The sequence below is a fragment of the Sus scrofa genome, chromosome 10 (genome assembly GCF_054392235.1).
Source record: "Sus scrofa isolate SSC_HxYL_T2T_F1_AM1 chromosome 10, Sscrofa_HxYL_maternal_Yorkshire_Landrace_v2.0, whole genome shotgun sequence".
In the NCBI taxonomy this organism is placed as follows: domain Eukaryota; kingdom Metazoa; phylum Chordata; class Mammalia; order Artiodactyla; family Suidae; genus Sus; species Sus scrofa.
Genome location: NC_139392.1, coordinates 48,389,419 through 48,411,161, shown reverse-complemented (window position 1 = coordinate 48,411,161; position 21,743 = coordinate 48,389,419). Strand labels below are relative to the sequence as shown.

The window sequence follows — 21,743 nt, the reverse complement described above, 5'->3', positions numbered from 1 at the left end:
AAGCATGCTGGTTTTGATGTTATGGCGAAGGGGAGGACGGTGGAGCGGGTCTTTTGAACAACCTGAGGAAAGAGGTCAGGAGCGGGGGGGTGAAGGGGTGAGCGCTGGGAGGGGGGAGGGGGGCGGAGACCCGCGGGCCTGCATGGTGGGGGTTGGCGTGCGTGCGTGTGTGCGTGCGTGGGGCAGAGAGGAGAGCGGAAGGGATTGCTGAGGGACCCTGGCAGGCGGGGTGGGAGAGAGGTCAGGCGGCCAGTGGAGCTGCAGCTGACAGCTTCCAGGGAGGAGAGTTTTTGAGAAGGGGCCAGAGGGTGGAGAGGGTCCCTCGAAAAAGCTGAGGCAAGATGGCAGGAAGGTGGGGGGGTGAAGGGGTGAGGGCGGGGACGGGGGAGGGGGGCGGGGCCCCGCTTGCCCGGTGGGGCAGAGGGGAGAGCAGAAGGGAATGCTGAGGGACCCCGCGAGCCTGAGGGAGTGCAGTAAGGGTGTCAGGGGAGCTGCAGCTGACAGGTGACAGTGCGGTGTTTTTTTTTTTTTTTTTCCTTTGGGTTGGATTTTTTTGTGTGTCTGTCTGTCTGGCTTTGTTTTGTTGTTGTTGCTGTTGTAGTTTTGTGCGAAGGGGGAGAGGGTGGTGTTGGTCCCTTTAAGATCCTGAGGAAACACCTGAGGAAGGAAGGCGAAGGGGTGAGTGCTGGGAGGGTGGATGTTAGCAGGGCTCCACTGGCTTGTGGGGTGTGCGTGGTGGGGATGGCGCGCGCGCGCGTGCATTCGGCAGAGGTGAGAGCCTGCAGGAATGCTGAGGGACACCTGGAGCCTGAGGGAGTGCAGTGAGGATGTCAGCTGAGGTGTAGCTGAGAGCTAATGGTGGGGGGAGGGGTGGGTTTCTTCTTTGTTTGTATGATTCTTTTGAGAAGGGGCAGAGGGTGGAGAGGGTTCCTTTAGAAGACTAAGGAAGGTTGAGGGACGGGGTGGGGGGTGGCGGCAGCGGCTGGGGAGGGGGGGTGGGCCTGAAGGGGCGAGTGCTGGGAGGGTGGAGGGGGGCGGGAACCCGGCTGAGAGTGTCGCGTGCGTGGTGGGGGTTTGTTGCGTGGGGCAGAGGGGAGAGCCGAAGGGTATGTATGCTGAGGGACACTGCGAGCCTGAGGGAGTGCAGTAAGGCTGTCAGGGGAGCTGCAGCTGACAGGTAAGGGCGTGATTATTTTTTCGTTTTTTGTTGTTTGTTATTTTCTTGGAGAAGGGGAAGAGGGTGGTGTGGGTCTTTTTAAAAAGCTAAGGGGAGGTGGGCGGGCTGGGTGTGTGTGGGGAGGGGCGTGTGGGGGGGTGCAGGTGTGTGTGAAGGGGCGACTGCTGGGATGGTCTCTGGGGGCGGGGAGCCGCTTGCGTGTGGCGGCTGCATGGTGTGCGTTGCGTGCGTTGCGTGCGTGGGTGTTGCGCGCGTGGGGCAGAGGCGAGAGCGGAAGGGTATGCTGGGAGGGGGACACCCGGCGCCCGCCGGCGGGAGTGCAGTAAGGCTGTCAGCGGACCTCAGCTGCCAGGTAAGCGTGCTGGTTTTGATGTTATGGCGAAGGGGCGGGGGGTGGAGCGGGTCTTTTGAACAACCTGAGGAAAGAGGTCAGGAGGGGGGGGTGAAGGGGTGAGCGCTGGGAGGGGGGAGGGGGGCGGGGACCCGCGGGCCTGCATGGTGGGGGTTGGCGTGCGTGCGTGTGTGCGTGCGTGCGTGCGTGGGGCAGAGAGGAGAGCGGAAGGGATTGCTGAGGGACCCTGGCAGGCGGGGTGGGAGAGAGGTCAGGCGGCCAGTGGAGCTGCAGCTGACAGCTTCCAGGGAGGAGAGTTTTTGAGAAGGGGCCAGAGGGTGGAGAGGGTCCCTCGAAAAAGCTGAGGCAAGATGGCAGGAAGGTGGGGGGGTGAAGGGGTGAGGGCGGGGACGGGGGAGGGGGGAGGGGGGCGGGGCCCCGCTTGCCCGGTGGGGCAGAGGGGAGAGCAGAAGGGAATGCTGAGGGACCCCGCGAGCCTGAGGGAGTGCAGTAAGGGTGTCAGGGGAGCTGCAGCTGACAGGTGACAGTGCGGTGTTTTTTTTTTTTTTTTTTTTTCCTTTGGGTTGGATTTTTTTGTGTGTCTGTCTGTCTGGCTTTGTTTTGTTGTTGTTGCTGTTGTAGTTTTGTGCGAAGGGGGAGAGGGTGGTGTTGGTCCCTTTAAGATCCTGAGGAAACACCTGAGGAAGGAAGGCGAAGGGGTGAGTGCTGGGAGGGTGGATGTTAGCAGGGCTCCACTGGCTTGTGGGGTGTGCGTGGTGGGGATGGCGCGCGCGCGCGTGCATTCGGCAGAGGTGAGAGCCTGCAGGAATGCTGAGGGACACCTGGAGCCTGAGGGAGTGCAGTGAGGATGTCAGCTGAGGTGTAGCTGAGAGCTAATGGTGGGGGGAGGGGTGGGTTTCTTCTTTGTTTGTATGATTCTTTTGAGAAGGGGCAGAGGGTGGAGAGGGTTCCTTTAGAAGACTAAGGAAGGTTGAGGGACGGGGTGGGGGGTGGCGGCAGCGGCTGGGGAGGGGGGGTGGGCCTGAAGGGGCGAGTGCTGGGAGGGTGGAGGGGGGCGGGAACCCGGCTGAGAGTGTCGCGTGCGTGGTGGGGGTTTGTTGCGTGGGGCAGAGGGGAGAGCCGAAGGGTATGTATGCTGAGGGACACTGTGAGCCTGAGGGAGTGCAGTAAGGCTGTCAGGGGAGCTGCAGCTGACAGGTAAGGGCGTGATTATTTTTTCGTTTTTTGTTGTTTGTTATTTTCTTGGAGAAGGGGAAGAGGGTGGTGTGGGTCTTTTTAAAAAGCTAAGGGGAGATGGGCGGGCTGGGTGTGTGTGGGGAGGGGCGTGTGGGGGGGTGCAGGTGTGTGTGAAGGGGCGACTGCTGGGATGGTCTCTGGGGGCGGGGAGCCGCTTGCGTGTGGCGGCTGCGTGGTGTGCGTTGCGTGCGTTGCGTGCGTGGGTGTTGCGCGCGTGGGGCAGAGGCGAGAGCGGAAGGGTATGCTGGGGGGGGGGACACCCGGCGCCCGCCGGCGGGAGTGCAGTAAGGCTGTCAGCGGACCTCAGCTGCCAGGTAAGCGTGCTGGTTTTGATGTTATGGCGAAGGGGAGGACGGTGGAGCGGGTCTTTTGAACAACCTGAGGAAAGAGGTCAGGAGGGGGGGGTGAAGGGGTGAGCGCTGGGAGGGGGGAGGGGGGCGGGGACCCGCGGGCCTGCATGGTGGGGGTTGGCGTGCGTGCGTGGGGCGGAGAGGAGAGCGGAAGGGATTGCTGAGGGACCCTGGCAGGCGGGGTGGGAGAGAGGTCAGGCGGCCAGTGGAGCTGCAGCTGACAGCTTCCAGGGAGGAGAGTTTTTGAGAAGGGGCCAGAGGGTGGAGAGGGTCCCTCGAAAAAGCTGAGGCAAGATGGCAGGAAGGTGGGGGGGTGAAGGGGTGAGGGCGGGGACGGGGGAGGGGGGCGGGGCCCCGCTTGCCCGGTGGGGCAGAGGGGAGAGCAGAAGGGAATGCTGAGGGACCCCGCGAGCCTGAGGGAGTGCAGTAAGGGTGTCAGGGGAGCTGCAGCTGACAGGTGACAGTGCGGTGTTTTTTTTTTTTTTTTTTTTTCCTTTGGGTTGGATTTTTTTGTGTGTCTGTCTGTCTGGCTTTGTTTTGTTGTTGTTGCTGTTGTAGTTTTGTGCGAAGGGGGAGAGGGTGGTGTTGGTCCCTTTAAGATCCTGAGGAAACACCTGAGGAAGGAAGGCGAAGGGGTGAGTGCTGGGAGGGTGGATGTTAGCAGGGCTCCACTGGCTTGTGGGGTGTGCGTGGTGGGGATGGCGCGCGCGCGCGTGCATTCGGCAGAGGTGAGAGCCTGCAGGAATGCTGAGGGACACCTGGAGCCTGAGGGAGTGCAGTGAGGATGTCAGCTGAGGTGTAGCTGAGAGCTAATGGTGGGGGGAGGGGTGGGTTTCTTCTTTGTTTGTATGATTCTTTTGAGAAGGGGCAGAGGGTGGAGAGGGTTCCTTTAGAAGACTAAGGAAGGTTGAGGGACGGGGTGGGGGGTGGCGGCAGCGGCTGGGGAGGGGGGGTGGGCCTGAAGGGGCGAGTGCTGGGAGGGTGGAGGGGGGCGGGAACCCGGCTGAGAGTGTCGCGTGCGTGGTGGGGGTTTGTTGCGTGGGGCAGAGGGGAGAGCCGAAGGGTATGTATGCTGAGGGACACTGCGAGCCTGAGGGAGTGCAGTAAGGCTGTCAGGGGAGCTGCAGCTGACAGGTAAGGGCGTGATTATTTTTTCGTTTTTTGTTGTTTGTTATTTTCTTGGAGAAGGGGAAGAGGGTGGTGTGGGTCTTTTTAAAAAGCTAAGGGGAGGTGGGCGGGCTGGGTGTGTGTGGGGAGGGGCGTGTGGGGGGGTGCAGGTGTGTGTGAAGGGGCGACTGCTGGGATGGTCTCTGGGGGCGGGGAGCCGCTTGCGTGTGGCGGCTGCATGGTGTGCGTTGCGTGCGTTGCGTGCGTGGGTGTTGCGCGCGTGGGGCAGAGGCGAGAGCGGAAGGGTATGCTGGGAGGGGGACACCCGGCGCCCGCCGGCGGGAGTGCAGTAAGGCTGTCAGCGGACCTCAGCTGCCAGGTAAGCGTGCTGGTTTTGATGTTATGGCGAAGGGGAGGACGGTGGAGCGGGTCTTTTGAACAACCTGAGGAAAGAGGTCAGGAGGGGGGGGTGAAGGGGTGAGCGCTGGGAGGGGGGAGGGGGGCGGGGACCCGCGGGCCTGCATGGTGGGGGTTGGCGTGCGTGCGTGGGGCAGAGAGGAGAGCGGAAGGGATTGCTGAGGGACCCTGGCAGGCGGGGTGGGAGAGAGGTCAGGCGGCCAGTGGAGCTGCAGCTGACAGCTTCCAGGGAGGAGAGTTTTTGAGAAGGGGCCAGAGGGTGGAGAGGGTCCCTCGAAAAAGCTGAGGCAAGATGGCAGGAAGGTGGGGGGGTGAAGGGGTGAGGGCGGGGACGGGGGAGGGGGGCGGGGCCCCGCTTGCCCGGTGGGGCAGAGGGGAGAGCAGAAGGGAATGCTGAGGGACCCCGCGAGCCTGAGGGAGTGCAGTAAGGGTGTCAGGGGAGCTGCAGCTGACAGGTGACAGTGCGGTGTTTTTTTTTTTTTTTTTTCCTTTGGGTTGGATTTTTTTGTGTGTCTGTCTGTCTGGCTTTGTTTTGTTGTTGTTGCTGTTGTAGTTTTGTGCGAAGGGGGAGAGGGTGGTGTTGGTCCCTTTAAGATCCTGAGGAAACACCTGAGGAAGGAAGGCGAAGGGGTGAGTGCTGGGAGGGTGGATGTTAGCAGGGCTCCACTGGCTTGTGGGGTGTGCGTGGTGGGGATGGCGCGCGCGCGCGTGCATTCGGCAGAGGTGAGAGCCTGCAGGAATGCTGAGGGACACCTGGAGCCTGAGGGAGTGCAGTGAGGATGTCAGCTGAGGTGTAGCTGAGAGCTAATGGTGGGGGGAGGGGTGGGTTTCTTCTTTGTTTGTATGATTCTTTTGAGAAGGGGCAGAGGGTGGAGAGGGTTCCTTTAGAAGACTAAGGAAGGTTGAGGGACGGGGTGGGGGGTGGCGGCAGCGGCTGGGGAGGGGGGGTGGGCCTGAAGGGGCGAGTGCTGGGAGGGTGGAGGGGGGCGGGAACCCGGCTGAGAGTGTCGCGTGCGTGGTGGGGGTTTGTTGCGTGGGGCAGAGGGGAGAGCCGAAGGGTATGTATGCTGAGGGACACTGCGAGCCTGAGGGAGTGCAGTAAGGCTGTCAGGGGAGCTGCAGCTGACAGGTAAGGGCGTGATTATTTTTTCGTTTTTTGTTGTTTGTTATTTTCTTGGAGAAGGGGAAGAGGGTGGTGTGGGTCTTTTTAAAAAGCTAAGGGGAGATGGGCGGGCTGGGTGTGTGTGGGGAGGGGCGTGTGGGGGGGTGCAGGTGTGTGTGAAGGGGCGACTGCTGGGATGGTCTCTGGGGGCGGGGAGCCGCTTGCGTGTGGCGGCTGCGTGGTGTGCGTTGCGTGCGTTGCGTGCGTGGGTGTTGCGCGCGTGGGGCAGAGGTGAGAGCCGAAGGGTATGCTGAGGGACCCCAGGCGCCCGCCGGCGGGAGTGCAGTAAGGCTGTCAGCGGACCTCAGCTGACAGGTAAGCCAGCTGGTTTGGAGTTTTTGGAGAAGGGTCGGAGTGTGGAGCGGGTCCTTTGAGCAACCAGAGGAAAGAGGTCCGGAAGGGGGGGGGGTGAAGGGGTGAGCTCTGGGAGGGTGGAGGGGGGCGGGGCCCGGCGGGCCTGCGTGGTGGGGGTTGGCGTGCGTGCGTGGGGCAGAGAGGAGAGCGGAAGGGATTGCTGAGGGACCCTGGCAGGCGGGGTGGGAGAGAGGTCAGGCGGCCAGTGGAGCTGCAGCTGACAGCTTCCAGGGAGGAGAGTTTTTGAGAAGGGGCCAGAGGGTGGAGAGGGTCCCTCGAAAAAGCTGAGGCAAGATGGCAGGAAGGGGGGGTGAAGGGGTGAGGGTTGGGAGGATGGAGGGGGGCGGGGCCCCGCTTGCCTGGTGGGGCAGAGGGGAGAGCAGAAGGGAATGCTGAGGGACCCTGCGAGCCTGAGGGAGTTCAGTAAGGGTGTCAGGGGAGCTCCAGCTGACAGGTAACAGTGAGGTGTTTTTTTGTCTTTCTGTTGGTTTTTTTTTTTTTTTTTTGTCTGTTTTGCTTTGTTTTTTTGTGTGTGTGGTTGTGCGCGAAGGGGGAGAGGGTGGTGTTGGTCCCTTTAAAATTCCGAGGAAACACCTCAGGAAGGAGGGCGACTGGGTGAGTGGTGGGAGGGTGGATGTGGGCGGGTATCCACTGGCTTGTGGTGTGTGCTTGGTGGGGATCGCTGGGGCGCTTGCCTTAGAGGGGAGAGCCTACAGGAATGCTGAGGGACACCTGGAGCCTAGGGGACTGCAGCAAGGATGTCAGCTGAGTTGTAGCTGAGAGTTCATAGTGCGTTGTTTTAGTTTGATTTTTTTGAGAAGGTTAGAATGGTGGAGAGGGTTCCTTTAAGAACTAAGGAAAGGAGTTCTGGTGGAGGCGCAGTGGTTAAAGAATCAGACTAGGAACCATGAGGTTGCTGGTTTGGTCCCTGCCCTTGCTCAGTTGGTTAAGGATCCGGCGTTGGGGTGAGCTGTGGTGTAGGTTGCAGACGCGGCTGGGATCCCACGTTGCTGTGGCTCTGGCGTAGGCTGGTGGCTACAGCTCGGATTTGACCCCTAGCCTGGGAACCTCCATATGCCATGGGAGTGGCCCAAGAAATAGCTAAAAAGACAAAATAAAATAAAGTAAAATAAAATAAAATAGAACTGGGAGTTCCCTTTGTGACTAAGCAGGTTAAGAAACCATCATAGTGTCCATGAGGATGCAGGTTTGATTCCTAATCTCCTTTAGCAAGTTAGGAATCTGGCATCACCACAAGCTGTGCTACAGTTTGCAGATGTAGCTCAGATCCATTGTTGCCTCGGCTGTGTTGTAGACCCTGGCTGCATCTCTGATTCAACCTGTAGCCCAGGAACTTCCATATGCTGCAGGTCCAGCCAGAAAAAGAAAAAAGAATAAAAGTAGAATTTGTTTCTCACAGTATTGAACATTTTAAACTGCTACTAATTTCCCTATTTATGGTGAATTTGTAAGCCATTGTACATGATGGCTTCGGAGTAACTTCGCTACAAAAGCATTCTGTGTTTTATAAAGTCATGTTGAGCACCCAGATGGCGTCCACATCTGCCCATACTGGTTGAAAGTGTACTGCAGGGTTTATATCCCCACAGGGTATAAGTTAACTCCTCAACACCTTATAAAACAGTTTCTGGAGAACACTATATTTTACATGCTCTTTCTCTCTGTATAAAACTTCAATACTGTACAAAAGATGAAATTGTTGAATTTTTCTCCCATTCATTAATGCAATGAATAGGATTTTAGTGCTGACAATCTATCCTAGAGCTATTTTCTGTATTAATTGAATTTTATTGCCTAGCTTGTGTATAAGTCACATCAAATTCTCAGAGAAGTTATAGAGTATGAATGATTCAAATATGATTTTGAAATTTATACTTGTATTTTATCATTTTGATTGGTCCTACATACAAGGTTATTCTGTAAATAGGAGAAATGAAAGAATTTAGTGATTATTTTTCACAAATTCACTCAGTTGAAGTTTATGTTTTGCTGCATAGTTTCAACCTACTTTGCTTTTTAATGTTCCTGAAACAATTAGTTTTATATGTCCAGTTTATATTGTTTGTTCACATGACATGGGTGACTAATCAAATTAAGTAATTCAAGGTGATATAATTTCAATAAATTTGCACCTTTGAGGATAAAGTTGCAAACAAAACCGAAAATCCGTCTAGAGCACCCTGGAAAAAGTCCAGTTGACCGTAGGGAGGAGGCTTATACATTTAAAAATGTGTACATTAAAAAAATTATGTAAATTAAAAATTGTTGTTATCTAATACACAATAAAATATTTTCTCTACCATTTAAATATCCTATAATTATTGATGGTAATGTTGAAAATTAATTCATTTTCCCATGATAAAGTTATTTCACAATACTTTTTACAAAATAAGAGAAAAAATTCAAGCTTAAATTCAAGAAATTACTAATATTACTACTAATGGATATTGTTTTTGGTAAATTTGAAATTTTTATTATGATGCTTTTTTAAAATTTTTTTCCTGCTGTACAGCATGGGGATCAAGTTACTCTTACATGTATACATTTTTTCCCACCCTTTGTTCTGTTGCAATATGAGTATCTAGACATAGTTCTCTTGCTATTTTTAAGTGAAAATTCATGATTTTTCTTTTCAGATATTTAAATCATCTGTTTATAACAGATGGCAAAATGAATTATATAGAAAGTCAGAGCAGTATCTCACTATTCATTTTTGGGGACTTTCTTCTTACCAGAACATATAAATATTGTGCTTTATGTTTTTCTTATTCTGTTGCATTGCCCTGTTGATAGAAAACTTTCTGATTCTTATTACTATTAGATGCAGTCCTCTTTTTCACCAACCCACATACTATTTCCTCTGCCACAGTCCTCAGTCCTCTTCCTTGGACATCTGCTATACCTCTAGCATTACTCCCAAATTCATTGGTGACCTGCTAGTGGAAAGAAAACCATTTCCTATGGTAATTGGATGTTGTAGGTCTTTTCCAAGCATTTCTTTGGAATGATTGAAGTCTTAATTATTACAGTCATGGCCTTTGATAACCATGTTGCCATCTACAGACCTCTCCATTACATGATTATCATGAGCAGGACAAGATGCAATTTCCTAGTCTTAGCTGCTTGGGCTGGTGGAGCTGTTCACTCCTTTTCTCAATTGTCTATGATAATCCAGTTGCCTTTCTGTGGTCCTAATGAGATCAATCACTATTTTTATGACATCTCTCCTTTGCTAAAAGTTGCCTGTCATTATGCTTATCAATTCAGGAATGGTGGCCTCAATGACATGTGTGGTTTTATTTTCTCTTATGTCATTATATTATTCACTTTAAGGAATCACTCAGCTGAAGGAAGATGAAAAGCCCTCTCCATCTGTGGCTCTCATATCACTGTAGTAATTTTATTTTTTGCTGCTTCACTCTTTACCTATCTTAGACCTTGCTCCAGTTTTCCTGAAGATAAAGTATTTGTCCTGTTTTACTCCATCATTGCTCCTATGTTTAACCTCTTAATCTATACACTAGGAAACTCAGAAATGGAAAACTCTGTGAGATAAGTTTGGTGTCAAACATCATAGCTAAACATTTTCATTAAAAGAAGTTTGGAGTCACCTAAATGTGGAGGTAAGGAGCTAACATCTGTCTAACAGATTAATTGGCCATTGTTGTCATTTTATGAATCACATAAAAAAGGCTTTAGTAAATGACACTTGTTCAACCATACAGGAAGTAAATTTGGCATTTAGTTAATTCTCTCAGATTTTAAGATGATGTGAGCAGATTTACATGCATAAAAAACATCTGGCTTACAACAATTAAAGCAATGTTAAATAAGCAAAAAAAGGATGCAGAAGTGAAAATATGAATAATAATTTTTTAAGAATCAGTTACAGGAGTTCCTGTCATGGTGCAGTGGAAACGAATCCCACTAGGAACCACGAGGTTGTGGGTTTGATCCCTGACCTTGCTCAGCGGGTTAAAGATCCAGCATTGCTGTGAGCTGTGGTGTAGGTCACAGACACAGCTTGGATCTGGCATTGCTGTGGCTCTGGCATAGGCCGGCAGCTGTAGCTCCAATTAGACACGTAGCCTGGGAACCTCCATATGCTGTAGGTGTGGCCCCAAAAAGACAAAAAAAAATTAGCTATAGGAGTTCCCTTTGTGCCTCAGCAGAAAGGAGACTGACTAGTATCCATGAGGACATGGGTTCAATCCCTGGCCTCACTCAGTGGGTTAAGGATCCAGTGTTGTGAACTGTGGTATAATGATGCCAAGTGTTAGGGCGAAAAGACTGCTTCTTTTTGATATTTTCTTTTCCTTTTCTTCTAATACCCAACCAACTATTCCAGCAATGCTTGTCCCAAAAAACAGGTAACTTCATACCAATTATGATATTGTAGGTCATCACTTTACTGACGTATCTTCTGAACATTTTGGATCCTGATAATGATCCATACTTGGAATATAAATGACTATGATTGGTTCTCTCTCCTACCTCATCCCTTGTTTTCCTAGAAGCTAATCTAATACTATGAGAGGCTACATTAGTTTTTTTCCTGTTCTTCAGAATTCTGGAAGAGCACAAAGCAGTCAATAGGTGGACTGGAGCTGCAGGTGGAGCCTGAGCCAGAGGCGGCCAGCCCTCCAAGAGCCTGCATGTGTGCAGAGATGAGTCCTATGGCAGTCCACTTCTCCTCCTCTTGCCCTCCCCCAACAGTGGCACTTTGCTTTCCTGTGGGCCCAGACCTCCTCCTGGATTCCCTCAGCTCTGGTGTTCTGCTCCCTAGATCATGACACATTGCTCCCCAGCCCCTCAGGCTGTCTCCACACAGCCATCCATAGTCCTTTCACCAGAAGTGACCTCTGGAGCCTGAGTCTCAGCACACAGTCCCCACCAGAGTTTCTCAGGCTGTGGTTTCTGGGGTGGTATGCAGATGATCTTTGAGGTTCTCACTCTGCTTTTCCCTCCTCAGTCCAGCTGCTGCACTTTTCTCTGTGACTTTGAGGTCCCTCATTCTCAGTTCATCTCCCTGTTGGTTAGGTGGCTTCCCAAGATGTGGGTTCCTTTTCTCTTTCACAGCTCCCTCTCAGAGTTCTAGTCCCATCTTGCTTCCTTCTCTCTCTCTCTCTTATTTGCTTTTGTTGTACTGTTATGTGGAGGGTTTATTACCCTTTGAGGAGGTTTAATTTCTTCTGCCAGTGTTCAGTAGGTGTTCTGTGTGAATCATTCTACATGTAGATGTGTTTTTTTGATGTGTTTGTGGGACAAGTTGAGTGAGATGTCTTACTCCTCCACCACCTTCATCATTCTCAATTCATTATATTTCTTGATTGTTTTGATTTAGGATACCCGTTGACTTATCTGTCAACACAACCATATTAGAAACTTCTTGTCAGTTGGGAATATGATCCTTGATTGAGTTTTTCCAACCTCTATGTAGCACTGGTATTTAGCACATCCTCATTATGTATGTGTGTAATTGATAAAATTATTATATGCATTGATGGATGGATGGAATAGATGGATGGATGGATGAGTAAATCCAGCTTTCTGTATTTGGGAAATACAGAAGATATAGATTCTACACTTACAGAGCATATGCCACCAGGGAAATACAGAAAATATAGATTCTACACTTACAGAGCATATGCCACCAGGGAAGTTTGACACTACCCCTAATGGATGGTGACAGTTTCACCAGCTCTCAGAAAATCAGCTAGAAGACACATAAATAAATAAACTGTTTAATATTAGAGTGCTTCATCCTGCGCTGCAGGTCAATGGGAGATCCTGAAAGAGGCGTGCAAAGCACGCGAGACTCTTACATTTTAAAAGTGGGGAACCAGGAGGCACTCTGTTCTGCTGAATAAAAGCCCCTAGGCTTTAGCCCAAAAGACTTATTAGGGAAAGTGATGTGTTTAGATTAGTGAGCAAGAGTAGGCACAGGGAGTATCAAAGCTATCTCTTAGTGAGATTTAGGGAGGCTAATAGCAATAAAAGTCACAGGTGTATACATCTAGGATATAGTACAGCTGCCTAAAGAACAATATAGTTAACATATAAGCCCCTCATTTTATTTTGACAGGAGACCCTGCATTTTAGAACACTGTGTCAGCAGACATGCTTATCTGCCTTTTGCCATCACAAGCATTCCTTGATTTATCATGCTTTTGCATGTACCAAGTTTGCTTTCTGAGAGTTCTGCAGTTCAGTGGTCTCCAACATTAGAGCAGAGTGAAGTTGCAACACATTGCTTCTCTTTGGTCTAGATTGAGTACCATAATAGATCCTCTACTTTTGCACTCGCAGTGGATATATGTGAAAACCAAACAAGTTTAGGAGAGTACAAATTAGGAATTATTTACACAAATGTTATTGACATAATCTTTGAGGCTTTATCTTCAGGAAGCAGTGAACAATTGAACTTTGTATTCTGTAAATTAGCAATGCAAAATAATTGAAGTATAAACTCTTCTTTCTCTGGGATAAAGTTTGATGCTTCAATCATGAGGCATTTTCTGTGGTTGCTTTTATTCATTTATTGAATTTGACCACTCCCAGGGCATGCAAAATTCTGGGGTTAGTAATCAAACCTGTTTCACAGCAGTGACCTGAGCCATAGAAGTGGCAACACTGGATCCTTAACCTACTGAGCCACTAGGGAACTCTTCTGTGGTTAATCCTTGAGACTTCATTCTTTTTCATTTCATCTTGAGAAGCTTGAAGGAATAGATCATATACATATGAATAGATAATATTGTGCATGTTGTAGTAATTCTGAAAGTATAAAAAACTGGATTTGTTACAGAATTATAATTCTGTAATTGAAGACCATAAAATATTGCACATTGAAAGGATTATTTTGAAGTGTAAATAAACAAGTATATGTAAAGCTACTAGTATATGCATAATTTGAGAATTACTTGATCTAAAATGTATACATATATATAAATGTGTAATTCTCCTAGGCGAGATATAAAGCTTTTTCCTGTCACATTGCCATTACATATAATTGATTGCTATTTTACCATTATTGTATTACTATTTGATTTTAAGATAATAGTGTTTGATTTCCTGGAAGAAATTAGAAACTTTAAAAATATCAGGGAAGCATTCCAGATGTTCTTAGATGTTGTCAGAGAGCAAAAATCTCTGGAACAGGAGTTCCCGTTGTGGTGCAGTGGTTAACAAATCCGACTTGGGAACCATGAGGTTGCAGGTTTGATCCCTGGCCTTGCTAAGTGGGTTGAGGATCTGGCATTCTTGCCATGAGCTGTGGTGTAGGTTGCACACACGGCTCGGATCCCACGTTGCAGTGGCTCTGGTTTGGGCCGGTGGCTGCAGCTCCGATTGGACCACTAGCCTTGGAATTTCCATATGCCGTGGGAGTGGCCCTAGAAAAGACAAAAAATTAAAAAATAATAATAATAGATAAAATCTCTGGAACATAATACGCATCCAATGCCCTTCATCATGTGAAAACATTTGCCCTCTATGAAAACATTGTCAGAGTACAGAGTACAATGCCACTTACTTATTATTTTTGAGTGTTTTCTGAAATGGATGGGTTATTATGCATAGTTCTTTTACTTTCAGTGTACTCTTCTGTTGAAAAACATTGACAGTTATCATAGGATGAGCAGATTTTTTTCTAATCATCCATCGTGTTAATGGGACATAAGGTTGTATAACAAAACATACTGATTTCCTTATAGGAACCTATCAAATTTAAGTCTTAAATAAATCTAATTAAATGTGATCATTACAAATATTCTACTTTATTCTAAGTTATTTTTAATTGTGTCCTACTTTATAAAATATATGTATATATATTTACATATATATATACACAAATTTTATGTGTCAAAATTACATTAACTCTGTGTTTACATTATCAAAGTGAATTTTAGAAATTGGGTAAATAATGCTGAACGAAATAAATAAAATCATATCTGAGTTGTTCTTACCAAATTATTATTCTGATGTATGTTCAGGCAGTGACCCCATTCTTATGGGTTTCATTTGCATTATGGAAAATTTGCTTCCAAGGGGACCTCTGGCAATACTTTTATTTTCTCTTTAGGACCACACCTGCAGTATGTGGAATTTCCCATGCTATTGGTGTTGAATCAGAGCTGTGGTTTCTGGTCTACACCACAGCCACAGCAACTCAGGATCTAAGCCATGTCTGTGACCTACAACACAGCTCATGGCAACACCAGATCCTTAAGCCACTAAGTAAGGCCAGGGATTGAACCCATTACCTCCTGGATCCCAGTTGGTTTCATTTCAGCTAAGCCACAATGAGAACTCCTGAATACATTTTGATTAGCATAAATAGGATGGTACTACTAGCATCCAGTGAGTAGAGACCAGGGAGGCAGCCAACCACTCTAAAATGTAAGGAATATGAGTTCCCTAGTGGCTCAACAGGTTAGAGATCTGGCATTTCACTGTGGTGAGGATTTGATCTCCCGCCCAGGAATTTTGCATACCAAGATGTGGCAAATTGAAACGAAATGTTTTTCTAATTTACAGGGTGGAGCTTTTCTCTTCATCTTCTCCCAACAAGAGTACTGGCAAAAAAATCAGTAGTGCTGCTTTTAGAAATTCTGAGCTAGATAAAGTCGTAACAGTTTTATAGTTTGCAGATACATTGTAGTTTACTTATTTTATAGGCTTCTTTTTAGAAGTTTAATATCTTTCAATACTTTTTTTTCTTTTACAGCCACCACATGGCATATGGAATTCCTGGGTCAGGGATCAGATCCAAGCCACCGTTATTAGGACCTACACCACAACTGTCATAACACTGGATCCTTTCACCCACTGTGTCATACTTGAGACCTGGCTCTGCAGAGATGCCTCTGATCCCTTTGCACCACAGCAGGAACTCCAAATCCTAGAGCATTTTTATACATTGGGGAATAAATTTGTAAAACCATGTAATAGAACACATGCATATTTAATTAGAACAAATAGCAATGTATCAGTTATAAATTATAGCATGTCCTGTATACCATACTTAAAAAAGAGTTTGCAGCCAAATAAAAGAAAGTATGGATTCTCAAACAATATTCTCTCTGACTCTCTTGCCTTATGCTATTAAAGTGGAAAACATTATTTTGTGTGTTTCAAGAAAATATTTTTGTTTACTTCTGAGAAAACAAAATTTACTCATTGACATACTCCTTGGGAATTAAATATTTACTTAATCCTTTAAATATGAAAAAAAAATTTGTCTGATGTTACTAGAAAATTTGGTATTTTTTTAAACTCGTGCCATCAAACTCCTTTGCCCCTGACCTCCAGAGCTCAGTGTAAGGACAAGCAAGATGTAGAATCAGCACATTATTGCTGACCTGAATTAGACATGTTTGTTAATACGTAGGTATTTTTACAGAGGGAATGTAGGTTTTACTTTTTTAGTTTGTATGTTGTATTACTTCCTTATGACTGAAATGTAATAAGGTTTTTTGACATTCTCTCACACCATAGATAAGATAAAAATAAAGCTAATTGGAATTCCCATTGTGGTTCAGTGAGTTAACAACACAACATAGTGTCCTTGAGGTTGCAGGTTTGATCCCTGGCCTCACTCAGTGGATTACGGATCTGACTAGCCAGGGAACTTCCAAATGCTGCAGCCGAGAAAGAAAAACAACAACAAAACCCTAGGATTTTGCCACAGTACATACTTTTTCCTACTGAGATAAAATATTTTATGCACTACAGAAATCATTTTTGTTTCTTGTGTTCTTGAGCAAACTGAAGGAAAATGACCTGACACCAACTTCAAGCACCTTCCCACCTCAGAGAGACAGAAGAGGTATCAGGTGTACTGTTCTTATCACTCATCCCATTCTGAAGTGAATCTTGCTGCGTCAGCCTTGTTATTGAGAAGTAAGATATATCGCTTTTTTAATAGTATTAGAGAAGCAATGATCCTTCCTCCTTTAGCAGATTGGAAAATGGGTTCCAATAGCCATATGCCCTGGCTAAACCCTGGGTTCTAACTTTTTTTCTGCAAACTCATAATTCTTTAGTTGGGAGGACACCAGCTCCTCCTACAGCTTGACATTGAGAGTGAAAAATAAGACTTATCATTGAGACCATGCAAGAGGACAGAATACTGGCATTGACACAAAAGGACATCACCACATCTCTGGATGAGCAAAGGCTAAGGGCCTAGTCTTGGAGCTGTAAACAATGCCAGGACATGTGACCTAGCTGCCACTTCAGCATCTATTCTGATTGTTTGTCACTCTGTTACAAAACTTAGTAGGTAAAACTTAGTAGGTAAAAACAACAACCATTCATTTATCTAACTAACTTACAAAACTTAGTTTGTCACTTTGTTTGTCACTCTGTTACAAAACTTAGTAGGTAAAAACAACAACCATTCATTTATCTCAGGAATCTGCCATGTGGGTAGAACTGGATAGAGATGAAGTCTCTGCTCTCTAATGTCTAGTATGTCATTTAGGAGCACTTGAATAGCTCAGATTGGATGGAGCTTGGCTGAGCATCTCCTTTTCAGAGCATTTCCCTGTAAACTTTTAAGGTGTTTTCTTCAACAAGATGGCCTCAGAGTAGTTCATGAGCATATGACCCAAAAGACCAAGGTTGATGCTGCTGGCTTCTCATGTTATAGCCTTGGAAATTCCATAGAATTATTCCTGTGGTCTCCTATGGAGAAGCAAATCACTAAAGCCACCAGGATTCAAGAAGAAGAGTGTCAATGATTTTATAGCCACATTTAATCCATGATAGCACTCTATTGTCATTTAATCTCTTTTTTTTTCTTTTTATGGCTGCACTTGCAGCATAAGGAAATTCGCAGGCTAGGGGTCAAATCAGAGCTGCAGCTAGAGCCTACACCACAGCCATGGCAACAGTAGATCTGAGCCATATCTGCAACACACACCAAAGCTTGTGGCAATACTGGATCCTTAACACTGAGCAAGGCCAGGGGTAAAACCCACATCCTTACTGAGACTATGTTGGGTTCTTAATGTGCTGAGCCACAATGGGAACTCCATAATTTATCCTCTCAACCTCTCAACTCTATGTTTTTCATAGCAGTTTACAAAAAAGCAACCAGGAGGGATTTGTTTTGGATAAGTTAGCCCCTAATTCATATTCCTCCATTTTCATCCAGTGGTGTTTTCCATGGTTTATAGCTTACTATGTCAGTGATCCATACACTTACAGATAAAAATGACTGTAAGCCTAAAATGAGACATTGCACAGGGACACAGGTATGTATATTTAGAACAGTACACATATATGTTTGTCTATGTATAGAAAAAGAATTTGTTGCAACACTTGAAGCCCTCCAGCAACCAGGGGCCAATCCATCAGAAAATCCTCCAGGAAAAGATGTCAAAGGATGTGCAGTCAGGAACTTTCCCAGTGCAGGAGACTGTTGATCCTATATACATCGTGATGTGTCAGCCAGAATGCATATACCTCCTTGGCTCCATAGCAGAATAGTTTTGAAGTATAAAAATGTCGAGGCCAAGCATTCTAGGCTAATTGACATGCCCCCAAGAACTGGATGGTCTTCCTGACAGACCCAATTTTTTTTCAGCTCAGGTACCTCCCTCCCAGTAAAATGACTCAACCATAGAAAAGAATGAAATAATGGCATTTGCAGCAATATGGATGGAACTAGAGATTATCATACTAGGTAAAATACATCAGGAAGAGAAAGAAAATACCATATATTATTTACAAGTGGCATCTAAAATATGACACAATTTTACTTATCTATGAAACAGAAACAGACGCACAGACATAGAGAACAAACTGTGGTTGCCAAGGAGGTGGAGGGTAGAGAGGGACGGATTGAGAGTTGGGATTAGCAGGTGCAAACTATTATGTATAGGATGGATAATCAACAAAATCTTATTCTATAGTATAAAAACCTTATTCAGTATCCCCAGATAAACCATAATGGAAAAGAATATAAAAGTAACTTGTATGTATGTATAACTTAATCACTATACTATACATCAGGAATTGACATGACATTATAAATCAACTATACTTCCATTGAAAAATAAAATCAGTTTGAGTTATAGGTAGATAATTTGTATGTCATAGTACTTACAAAATTCTGCCCATTAGTGTTGAAGCCAAAGTATGACTATGATGTTGGAAAGACCTGGAAAAATGAGCATGGTTGAATCACCAACTCCAGAGTACCAGCTATGTCCACATGTGGCTAATAAGGATAGACATTTGCTCACATGTGGAGACTAGCCTTATAGGAATATGTCCACCACTGAAGGCATCACATGAGTCAACCAGGCCCGGGCTGTTACTTCCATCATGGATGTAAATATTGCAGGATAGGACTGAAAACTGGCTACAGTGTCAGGACCTGCATCATTGCTCAGAAGCCCCTACCAGTGACCAGGTTCTCTATTTTAACTTAGATGGCTGTGGTAGGCAGAATGGTGCCCAAAGTTCCCACCTCAACATTTATAAATGAGGAAACATCAGCCTTTCCCCAGACCTAACCAAGATCGAGGATCTATGGTCCAAACCTTTTTCTTGCAAATACATGAGTTTGGTCAACATTAGTCTTCATGGTTAAGGCATGGATCAGTTGGGAATGGAGTCCAACTGATGAGGCTGAAGCTTTATGACATGTCAGACCCTGTGGCCTGACCACTGCTTCAAAACCTCAGTGTTTTCCTTCCATTTAGTGTTTTTTGGGGAGTTTATATTTCAATAAAGTTAATTATATGCTATACAGTCCTGTCTGAAATGAACCATTCAGGATTAAAAATAAATGGATTTTACTACTGAATTTATAAAACATTTAGCTTTGTAAGAAAATTTTTTATCATTTTCATTAGTTATTAACGTAGCTTTCAAGGATAATAAAGCTGTTTTGAGATTTCAAATGTGAGAAATGTATGGCAAGGGTATAAAAAGTACATCAGTCAAGGTGCAACTTAAATGTTAATATAAACATACTCTATAATCCAGATCTATTTAACATGAACATTAGTGCCCTTTTTGTTGTTAATTTCACCTGTACAGTACAGCCTGAATGTTGGACAGTGGTTCTCAACTGTGGGTGATACTGTTCTCCAGGTAACACTTGGCATCCATTGTCACTGCCATGTAGGGAGGGGTGCCAGTGGTATTTGGGGATAGAATGCAGTGATGCTGCAGTCCTACAGTGCAATAGATGGCCCCCAACAAAGATTTCTCCAGCCAAAACATGGGCACTTCCAGTTTTTCTCCAGCCCAAGCATAGCATCTATCACAGAGTATGACCTATATGAGCCAAGCTGTGTTTTACAGATTTCTGGTCTGTCCTCAGGAATTCTGAATACAGATTTGCTAATCTACAAAGGCTGTTTCAATGACAACGTAATGAATGTGTACCAAAAGCAATGTTTCTAGAATGATTAAACCACAGAATTAACTTACAATGACAGAAATCAGGATATATACAATTTAATGCCTTTGAATATGTTCAACTATATTATCTTCTAATATAGAAAGTTAATTTGACCTGTGTTGACGTGGAAAAGAAAATATATTCCATTGTTCATTTTTCTGGATTATGAAAAAATTTAAAGATATGCCAAGTACCAGGAAAATAGTAAAAGGCACTACAAGTCTTCTAAAAATGTTTATAATATATCAAAAATGAAGAGTCTCACTTATCCAAATTTGTCATGACCATTTGTTTATTTAGATAGGTTAAATTAAGTTTATTCTTTTTTAATAATCATTTCTCAGATTTTTTTTTTCAAATAGCAGTGCACATATATGGGGAGTAGAATAAAAAATGAAGAATTCTCTTCCATACCAATTCTGGTTGTAAAATGTCAGTATTTCCAATGAGAGTACAATGGGGAAACACATTTTAAAAATTCATTTTAAGCTTACCAAGTAGAGGAATTCTTCAGTACTTTACAGTCATTCATCTCCACGTTTACATTCTTTGTATTTTCTTGTGGTCAATAAACTGATTCAAATGACTTAACTTATCCCACCATTGAAAGAGAAAAGTCTCTGCAATTATTTGAAGCCAAAATGACTTAACTTATCCCACCATTGAAAGAGAAAAGTCTCTGCAATTATTTGAAGCCACAGGGTTATCTTAATTTCACCAGTGGCTGGCTGCCTTTTTCAGAAGTTCCTTTAGTTCTTCCTTTCATACATAATGATAGCTTTTAGTTTCAATGGGCTCTGGATTCAAGGTTACATTCTTCCCTCACCAATTTCATGTTCTCCCCAGATAGCATCAGATTGATCCTTAAAGTGCATTTGTGTCAGATAATTACTTTCTTCTGGAAGAACTTCCACAGGAATCCCCAGTTCAGGCCTCTGTGCTGCTCTTCTAACTTCACTTGTGTCGTTTTTTTCATGCTCTTTTGGGATACTTAATGGATGACTAAAACAAGTATCAGTGAAACAGTATGGAAAAATAATTTTAGAATCTGATTGCTATTGCAGCATAAGTTCATTTTCAATGTTGAGTAATAGGAAGACACTAAAACCCGATGCAGTTATCCTTTCTCAATGTTCTCCTTCAGGTGACAGTTCTTGATCTCCACCCTGATCCTGCAATCTTTCTTGTTCATGAGGATGCACATCTCCATCAGCAGCTGCACCTGCTTTGCATCCAGGTGGTCTGTGTTTATCTCAGGCATTGTGGGCAAACTTGCACATGGTCCTGGAGACCTGGATCCAGAAACTGCAGGAGAAGGCTGCTGCCATGTTTCCCCCATGGTCAGAGCGCCCTGCCCCTTCTGGCCCACAGGACAGCCTCCTCAATGCAAAGCTCAGGCCCTAGGGTTTCTTCCTCAAACAGGTAAGATGAAGAACTCCCTGACCAACAGGCAGTGGGCCCGCCCCCTCAGCGTGCCAAATGCCCAATGCTAAGCCCAGGACACACATCTGCCCCCAGACCTTGGCCTCTGAACCTCAGCCACCGGCTGTCCCATAATTGTCACGACTACTATCTCTTTCTACCTAAAACTGTAAAGATATAAAAAATAAAGAATACAAATATAAAAAAATAAAATAATGTATTGTGTAAAATATAAAGAATAATATGAAATATCATGTTAAGTTTTTTAACTAATAGTTAACACGTTTTTTTAAGTGCTGCACCAGCAGCATATAGAAGTTCCCAGGTTAGGGGTCCAATTGGTGTGGCAGCTGCCACCCTACACCGCAGCCACAGCAAAATGATCCAAGCTATGTCAGTAACCAACACCACAGCTCTGGCAATGCTGGATTCTTACTTAACCTGAGCAAGGCCAGGGTTCAAACCTGCATCTTTGTGTATACCAGTAAGATTCATAACCTGCTAAGACACAAGGGGAAGCCCTGGTAACTAACTGTTTTTTTTTTTTTTAAGTGCAGCCTATAAGACATTCTATTAGTCACTGCTAAACATAGAAAGATCTTCACCTATGGGAATTTGATAAAAGACTTGTACAATGAGGTAGAATGTGGGGACCTGTATCTAGAAAATTGTGTTAAAGAATATCTTTTTCTAGATGGTAGAGTTTACTAAGCATAGGTCTA

At 45.7% G+C, this 21,743-nt stretch overlaps 1 protein-coding gene and 1 pseudogene across 1 annotated transcript in view; one reads left to right on the top strand and one right to left on the bottom strand.

Annotated features, from left to right (window-relative positions):
* Positions 1 to 21,743, top strand: part of LOC110259044 (USP6 N-terminal-like protein) — a 61,987-nt gene that overhangs the window by 463 nt on the left and 39,781 nt on the right. The gene's annotated exons all lie outside the window — the stretch shown is intronic.
* On the bottom strand, positions 20,091 to 20,860 carry LOC146399364 (isopentenyl-diphosphate Delta-isomerase 1 pseudogene; annotated as a pseudogene).